Here is a 9,088-nt window from a genome sequence, read left to right on the forward strand (position 1 = left end):
CAGAGCAGAGCGCAGCAGAGGGGCACAATCCCCCCTCGCCCTGCTGGCCACGCTGCTGGGGATGCAGCCCGGAGTGCCGGGGGCTCGCTGGGCTGCCAGCGTGCATTGCCGGCTCCTGGGGAGCTTCTCACCCACCAACACCCCCAAGTCCCTCTCGACAGGGCTGCTCTCCATCCCTTCAGCCCAGCCCGTGCTGATACCGGGGGCTGTCCTGACCCAGGGGCAGGACCCCGCACTTGGCCCTGTTGAACCTCCCTTCTCCCGCGTGCCCAGACCCAACTGGAGGAAGCCCTGAGCAACACGATGTGAAGTCTGTGTCGAACACAGCTGTGTAAAGCAGCAGGTGGGACCAGAGACATCCTGAGGTCCCTCCCAACCCGAAACCTCCCATTTTGCATCAAGCCTTTTGAACCAAATGATCCTTTTAATTCTAGCACATAGTTTGCCTTGCAGGACTCATTCCCCAGTCCTTGATTAATGCGGCAGGAATAATCAACATCTGACTGGAACGCAGGATGTGAGGCATCACAGTTTCACTGTAAAACAGTGACCAAGTCTGACGTCTTGTGCGTATCAATCCCACTTCACCCTCAGAACACGAACTACACCTCCTTTTTGGCTTCCTGCTTTAGCAGCTCCCAAGGTGAACAATGACTGCTTTACAGTTTGAATCCTGATTGTGGACATCCTCAGGTGTTTTTTTTTTGAATGCTACACTGAATCCAAAGACACTTGAACCCGTTCTCTAGAAACTTCCCCATCGAACACTTCCACGCCACCAGCACCAGCACACGCTGCTGCTCCCAAAGGAGGTTTACTCCCTCAGAAGATCAGGCATTCAGCTCATTTCTTAGCAAGAGCTGGTATTTTTAACATTAGACTCATTAGTTGAGCCAGACCTCCCCGAGAACACATTTCTACAAAGCACACCACTCACCTAGCAATTTTGCTTCATTTCTCTGAAGTGAAGGTGTTTAATAAGCCTTTCCCTGTGATTTCTCCTTTTCACTTCTTCCTCCACTTCAGCACGCTTGTCTAACAAATTCACTGCATTTTTGCATGCTGTGAACACCTATGTACCTCCAAAACCCCCCCATAGTTAGGAGAAGCATCAAGTATTTACTCTGCTGTAGAACTTGTAAAGCAATATAGAGCCATTAGCTGAAAATCCTTATAATTCTAGACCCTCCCAGCAGGGGACGCAGGTCCCGTGAAAGGGTCAGAGCTGCACCAGGGAACTTGTACCTGCAAAGTACTCGGCCGCACCAGCGGCTGGAATCCGCACTTGACAACGATTTGCACCAAATCTAAAACTGCAAAAGTGTCCTAGATTTTTAATAAATTTTGTGTCTCTTTCCCACACCTAATTTTCCTTTTTCCTTCACAAAAATCAACTTTCTGATGAACCCAGCCCATCTCTCCAAAAAAAAAAAAATCACCCAAAACAACAAGAAAACAAAAAACCTAGCACGAAAAAAACCCACAAACCACTAAATAGAGAGGCAGCACCTGCCTTGGAGAGAAAGGCAGCGCTTCCCCCTCCTGAGGCTTTCTTGTCCAACACACCTGGGCCGGCACGAGGGGTAATCACAATCCCGTCACTGGGGGTGCGGCAATTCTACTTGTGTTTGGGGATTGCTCCCCAAACTTCTGGCGCTAGGCAGGAAGGAAGAGGACTCACTCTGCATTTAGGTGAGGAACACGGCTGTCCGTGTCCCTCTGTCACCAGTGGCAGGAGTCAGTAACAGCGCGACCCCTCTCCTCTCACAAAGGTCTCTGCACAGAAAGCTCCTCAGTTCGCAGGAACTGGCTGATGGCACAAAGCAGCAAGAGGAACGAGACAGAGGGAATAAACATTGCTATTACAGATAATCAGGCTCTGCTCTTCCAATAAAAAAAAGATGCTGCTTTAATCTCTTGAGACTGAAACACAGGAAAATTTCAAATGAGGAAGGCTGTAATCCATTCTGCATTTAAACCCATATAAACTTGTCGCCACCGGCTCTGGCTAGCTGCAATCTCTCTGGCAGGTTCCCGTCCTCTCAGACGACGCACAGAAAATGGACTATAGGGCAACACCCTGTTATTTCATTGCAAGTGTCACCAGCGATGAGGACACCGGGCCGTAAGGACTCAGACTCCAGGAGGACAAAGGAGAGCAGGAGACACACGGGGTATCGGGGCACCCGCAGTGTAAAGCGAAGAGCACCACTGAGCATTTGCTTTCCAGATCAGCTGCCCCACAACGAATTCCGTGCCTTCCTTTCGGGAGCGCAGGCCAGCCAGCCGGCACACAAACCTCACAGCAAGACCCAGCGCTGCTGTCTTCTGCCCGAACCACACTTCACCCAGAGCATGCAAAAGCAGCTACGACTTGGCAAACTGAGCCTGCCAAGAAACGCTACCCACCCTCGCGCTCCCCTGCGACCCGCCAACACCGACGATAGTCGTCACCCACCTCATCCCGTAGCCTCCGCAGAAGTTAGTTTCGGGAACTGCATGGATGCCTGCATTTAACAGGGATTCATTCAAGAGAGATGGGGAAAACCCACTTTCTGAAGTCCTACCAACCCTTTTGATCTCTTGGCTCCCGGGGTTCTTCCTGCCTTGAGCGCTCCCTTAAGTCAGTCACTTATCGGTGAAGGTAGCTCAGAAGGAAGGCTATCTATTATCCCACTGATTCTTCCCAATGGCCTTTAAACTTAACAGTGTCCGGGGCAGAAAACACATATTGATTTGAGTGATGGCACACAAGAGGCATCAAACTTGGGAGGAAACTACCACAAAGTTGTAGCTCCATTACAATTATTTAGGCAACCAAAAGACAAGACCCTGGGCACTGCTCTGCTTCCTAGCAGAGCCTACCCCAGTAACGCTCCATCTTTACTCAGCGTGGTAGCCAGCAGGTTTCCATCTCAGATGAAAAGGAATGTACCCTCAGTCGCGCTCCCATTCCGCCCCGGAGCACTGCATGCAGGGCTACCAGACCGGCCAAAGCTCCTCTATCTCAGAGCCCACACCGTGTTTTCCTACATACACCAGTGCTGACATGAAATGAAACAAAAGGGATAAATACCAAAGTTTGTCCACTGTCTCCCAGACCAGGAGACAAGACAAGGGTGCGTTTAATTCCTCTCTGTATCGTAACTCCACCTTGCAGGCGGGACGCTCACGGGGCGCCTCACAGACTGGCTCTCCTGCTTCGTTTCTCGCTTCACCTACAGCCCCATCACTCCCCAGCCCCGCAGCGCTTCCTCTATAGGAAGGCTATTCAGGAGCAGGGTGCTTACTGCTTCTTTTTTACACCACTGGACGCAGCGTTATGGGCATTTCTGGGTAACTGGCAGCAAGACGACACGGGCCTGGGCAGTAACCACGCGTATCCCACAGCCGACACCTCCCCGGCCTTCTTTCCGAGCGCTGAAGGAGAGCAGAGTCCCCGGCACACATCAATCGCTCACTGCAAAGAGCAGAAATGGAAAGTTCAGACCAACCGCGTTTACTTCCTGAAGAAGCAGCAGTAGTTCCTTCACGACAGGACTTGTGTGACCACACCGTGTCCGTGCTCTGCTCTCCTCCTCCCAGGTTTGGTTCCCCAAACCACCTGCAGACGCAGCGGCTCTGTTGCTCTGTATTTTGGGAACGACAAGCCGGCAGGCAGAGCGCAGAGACCCGAGCTGCCGTTCCCCGCAGGATGGGTGCGCACAAGTAACGCCAGCGCAGGTGCCGTTGCGCGAGGCGGGCAGCGCTGGTGGGAGACGCTGCGGTCCTCGGGTTCCTCTGGGAGCGGAGCTTCTTCCTTCTGCTGCTGGCGGCACGACGTGTAGAGCCTCTCGGAACCAGTGCATCACTACGCACCACTCCTGCTGCACGGCCACGCGGAAATCCACTCGGCCACCCTCGACCTGGAGCTGTTTCACACTCCACATCTGCTTTCGCCAGCCACGCTCCTTCAGATGTTCAAGCTTTTAATTACCAACTCCCCTGCAGCTCCCAGGAAAGCTTGTTGCAATCACAGAATTTTTTTTTTTTTTTTGACATCAGGACAGTAACAAACACCCATGCCACTTCACCTACCCTTGGTGTACAGAAAAATGAAACTTTCAACTGTTACAAATTAAGTTTGTCGATTATCACCAAGAAATTTTCTAAACTTTGATTTAAGGTATTTGAAAGCATCTTACTAACCCTGCAAAGTAGACTCTTTCATAAAGTACCCACGTACAATTAAGTGAAATGAAAATAAACTATGAATTACTAAGTTACAACCCCACTACTATGAAAATAAATGCACCACAATGTGTATACCTCTCAGACTGCAACTTCGATTTAATGTAATAAACATACAACAGGTAACGTTATAAAACGTATGTTCGATGCTTTAACATACACGTTTTATAATGGCACAGACAAAAGTGAAATTCGGGGAAAAAAACGCTCATGCAAACCTCTATCCAAGTGCCTCCCCCGTGAAGAGCTGTGGAATTGTGCATATGGGACATAGGAAAATCCTCCTCAGAGTCAAATTAGGTTTGGGCGAGCAGAGTTATTTAAATTCAGCACATTTTTATAAGGTTTGATTTTCAGTAATGACATTTCTCTCTGAAAACACTGCCAAAGTCTCAAGGAAAAGCAGTCATTATCAAAGCAGCGCAAAGCTTTAAGAATACAAACAATGAGGTACGATGAGAGTTATCTATGCCACAAAACCATTTTTGTACAACTATCGTCTTGAAGTGCCCCATCTTTTTTTAACCAGTGGAACCCGGCAGCCAGAAGCGGACGGCTCCAGCCCCAGCCCCACATTTCCCGCGCATTGCCTTCCACGGCCCTGCAATTAGTGGCCCCGAATGGCCCCTGCCCCGAGCCCGCCAGTGCCAGCTTGGGAGCCACCACGACACCGGCCACCCAAAAAGTGTCCGACAGGAGCCCCATGGGGAAAGACTGGTGGGGGAAAAATACACCATGGAACAAATCACCAAGATAGTTCTCCACATGTGTGGAATCGTTTTGTTAGACATCCACACGACTCCCTTTCTAACGCCCGGTCTCTACGCGCATGTGCTGGAGAAGTACTAAGTGCTGCTGGTGCCGTCCTCAGCCCACGCGGAGCAGAGAACCCTCAATCTGAGAGCGGGCTTCCACGGAGGTGACTCTCCGTGCACGTGGTGCTACATCTCTTTTCATCACAGTTTTAAGCAAATAGAGGCTTCGTGTGTCCCTGTTTTACCTCTCCAACAAACTCTTCTGTCCACCTTTAAGAGCACTGCCCCACACCGCATACCTGCGCGTGCCGAAAGAATGACACCGCGTCTTGTTCTCAGCACTACAAAAGGGCTCCAACGCCAACGCAAAGTTGCAAGGGGGAAACACGCAAGAAAACCAACCTGCATAAAGCAGGCTCCGCACGGAGCACACTTCAGCCGCGCAACACGTGCGGAGCAACATCAGACGCGGCGATTCCGTAATCTGAGCGCTCGTTCACGGCGTATTACACGTGTACAAACGCTGCCAACCCCACCCTCCTCCGTCTTACTGTGGGAGAAGTCATCTTCTTGACACCCGCAGCTCCAAAATCCCAAAGACAAAGCACTTGCGTGTTGGGAACACAGTAACGCCGGGGCTCTACCGCCAAGCACAAACCCGGCACCTTTACAGTCGGCCACTGCTCCTACACTCCCTGCGGATCGGCCACGTCTGCTCAACCCCCACTGACCGAAGGATTTCATTCACACTCTGAAAAGCGGTTACTAAACAGCAGAGCTCAAATCTCACAAAAAGGCGGACAGAGCCAGAAACTGGTTTGGGTGTAAAACTAAATCAGAGAAGTAAGTTTTGTTTGACTGCTAAGATGACTTCAAGAGCGATGGTAAGCGCTGAATTTTCAATCCGGCGATGGAAGGACACGAAGTGCATTCATTAAACCTATATCCCAATAATTATTCAGGCCTAACCAAAATAAAAATTATTTCCGCAAGAATATACAGTGTCACAGAAGTCAAACGCGAATTATACTACACCGTTTGACTCTAGCTACATGAATTAATTTATAAGCTGAGATTAAATGTTCTACTTATGTAACTAATATTTCTACAGAAACACATTAGGGAAATATTGCGATTGCATGACTAAGCAGAGAAGACGGGGAACACGACGGGCACGGCTGACTTTGCAACTGCCTTCGCGCACACCAGCACGGCAACTACCGCAGACTGATTCTGACACAACACACACCGTCGACTTTAACCTTCCCGTAACCGTCCCACCAGACCCGCGCAGGCAGACCTTTGTGCCCGCGCTCCCAGGCCGCCCCACAGAAAAGCCCTCTGATTCCACGGCACTCTACAGAAGAACGTGAAGCTCGGCGAGACACGTCCGCTGTTACAGCATCTCGGTCGCAATCGACAGCACAAATTCAGCTGTGATCACACCCATCACCTCTAAGCTTTCTTTACCAACGGCAGCGCCGGTGATACTACTTCAAAATATAATGCCAAACATAAGGCAACAAAACTGACCGAACAAACTCTGGCGCAGCAGGTTGTTCGTTTGCCCGGGAGGTACGCAGCCCTGTCACCGGGCACACCTCGCTCCCACGGGCCATCTGCCTTGTGCAGAGGCCAACAGCCACGGCTGAGCTCACGCCAATTCAGTAGTCTAAACTGGATTTAGTATTTTATAGTAAAGGTTAACAGCATAATGCAAACCACCACGCAGAATTAAATTCCAGGTCAGAACTCACGCCAGTAAACACCAGCACTAAATTCAAAGCCTTCACCAGAACCACTCAGCAGTTCTCAGGATTTCTTCCCCTACACAGCTCCAACCAGGGGTGAAACGACGAACAGTGTTTTACCTTCCAGAATGACAGAGGGCTCCCGGCCACCAAAACCCCTGCCCTGCAAGGAAAGCTGCAGTTTGCTTACACCAGATTAGGCTTCTTCAAACATTTTAAGCTAACAGCCAAAAAAGGGGGAGCTTCTCTCCCGCGGATCTGCCTGAGGAAGCCAGTCGACCCAGTCTGTTTCCATGTTTTCCCCAGTAAGCACAAGCGCGCAGCACGGGCTTCATCCAGCACGCAGCTGGGACACAGCAGTGCAGCTTTCTCACTTTGCCATTTTTAAAGACTAAAAAACAAACAAGAAACAAACAAACAAATCACCCAGGCAGATTTCTTTTGGACTAGAAGCAGTCATCACTTCTCAGTGTTAATTTCCACGCAAGCGTTCATGCCATCCATTTTGGCTGCAAGTCTAATCATAAAGAGAGTCCAAGAAATTTAATAGATACATTTTCCACTGTCACATTGGAGGACAGCTGAATCTCTCAGAGCCCCAAGTTCAAGTCGAAGATGGCTAGAGTGCAGAGAGCCACCAAACTTGGGAAATTTCAGACTGATGTTTGCCGTTTCAAAGCATGTCCCAAGAAACTGGGGTAAAAATGGGACTCTCCTGCCTGCTTTCCACCACTACCACAGCACAACATTTCTCCTTAAAGGTATCCAAAACACTGAGAATCACCGTTAAAATGTAATCTTAACACTATATGCATACTAAGTGGCAACGCCATGCCTTTTTACATGTTTCAGCAACTTTGCTTTGACCTAAAAGGCGGCAGCTTTTACAATACTCTGCCCACCCTTTACTCAGTAAGAGGTAAATGTGCACAAGTGGGGTCTGTGCTAAACACATTGGTTAATTCTGCTTTCGTCTGCAGAAATACACCTTGCCATCTAGAACTGTGATGGATTTCAACATCCAAATGGAATAACGCTGTAGACTTGTAGGAATAAAGAGTTATAGAATTACAAAATAAAGGCAGCCTTCAACAGACAAATGCCTGCAAACAAGAACTGAGCAGCTCCAGCAGAAAGATGAATTCATTTGCACAGGTGTCTGACCTTCTTTCCTCACTATTTCATTCTGTGACAATTCTCCAGTGCCAGATCAAAACCAACACTGCACAAAGCCTTTTACCTGGAACTGTTTCAGAAGTCATCACTGGGTAAGGAGCAAAGCCCTCTAACTTTTTTTTTGTGTGTGTACAAGAAGCTGTTAAACAGAGGCAGAGTTCCCGTAGTTTGCACTAGAAGAACAGAAGTTCAGCTCCTGGTCGCAGCTCCCCACAGTCGGGGCTTTCCTGATTAGACCCATTAAGCTACTCTCTCCCCTTCAAAACTTTCCTCTTCCACCCGTGAAGACACACGCATAAAGAATTCACCATCCACTACAGCTAGAAAAGGACAAGTGTAAATATTTGAATGCTCTTATTTCCACATCTCTTTCACACATCTCGTGAGGACCCACACCCGTACGCGTTTCAGCAGCAGAACAGACGAGAGCCCAGGTTGCGCCAGCTGCTCGGGACCACCGTGCGACAAGAGCTGTCGAACTGTGACGCAGTGTGGTCTCAACTTCTGATAGCGAAGTAATACCCTAGTGGTTATTTGGAAGAATAAGTTTTTCTACTTTGGGCACGTGCGAACATCATCAGCAGCTTATCGCAGTTCCACAGTCTTGAGAGAGACCTTGGAAAGAAACTGCGTGTCATCAAGCAACAAAACAGTCTTTAAAAGGAAGATCCAGCAGATGTTTGGCTACTTTCATGGGAAAGCCCTGACTTTCTGGACAGAACGCAACAGTAGAAGTAATTCAGCTCTTACCTTTACCAGCTGCTTTATCCGTGCACCTGAAAAAAAATATAAAAGGAACACGTAAGAGACAGCTTCTACGGCACGGTGGCACGCACGAGAACCCGGACGGTGTGGAGCACCGGCCCCAGTTCCCGACTGGGGACAGGCCCACCGCCTCCCTCCCAGACCGCCGGTGTCGGCCCCTTCTACCAGCGCGGGTTTTCTCACCCGGGGAAAGCGCCGGTGACCGACAACAACCACCAGCAGAAGCCCGCTCTAGACCGTAACAGCCCCCCCTACACCGGGGGGACTCCGTCGCTGAAGGAGGCACATCACCGCGCTGCAAACCGCCCCACGCACACACGTGCCCGCGGCGAGTTTCCCCCCCCGCCGCCTCCTCCCGGGAGAGCCCATCCCGCCTCCGCCGAGGCTCCGGGCCCGCGGGGCCGGCACCAG

This window comes from Charadrius vociferus, unplaced genomic scaffold, assembly GCF_000708025.1.
Source record: "Charadrius vociferus isolate BGI_N301 unplaced genomic scaffold, ASM70802v2 scaffold1611, whole genome shotgun sequence".
NCBI classification, from domain to species: Eukaryota; Metazoa; Chordata; class Aves; order Charadriiformes; family Charadriidae; genus Charadrius; species Charadrius vociferus.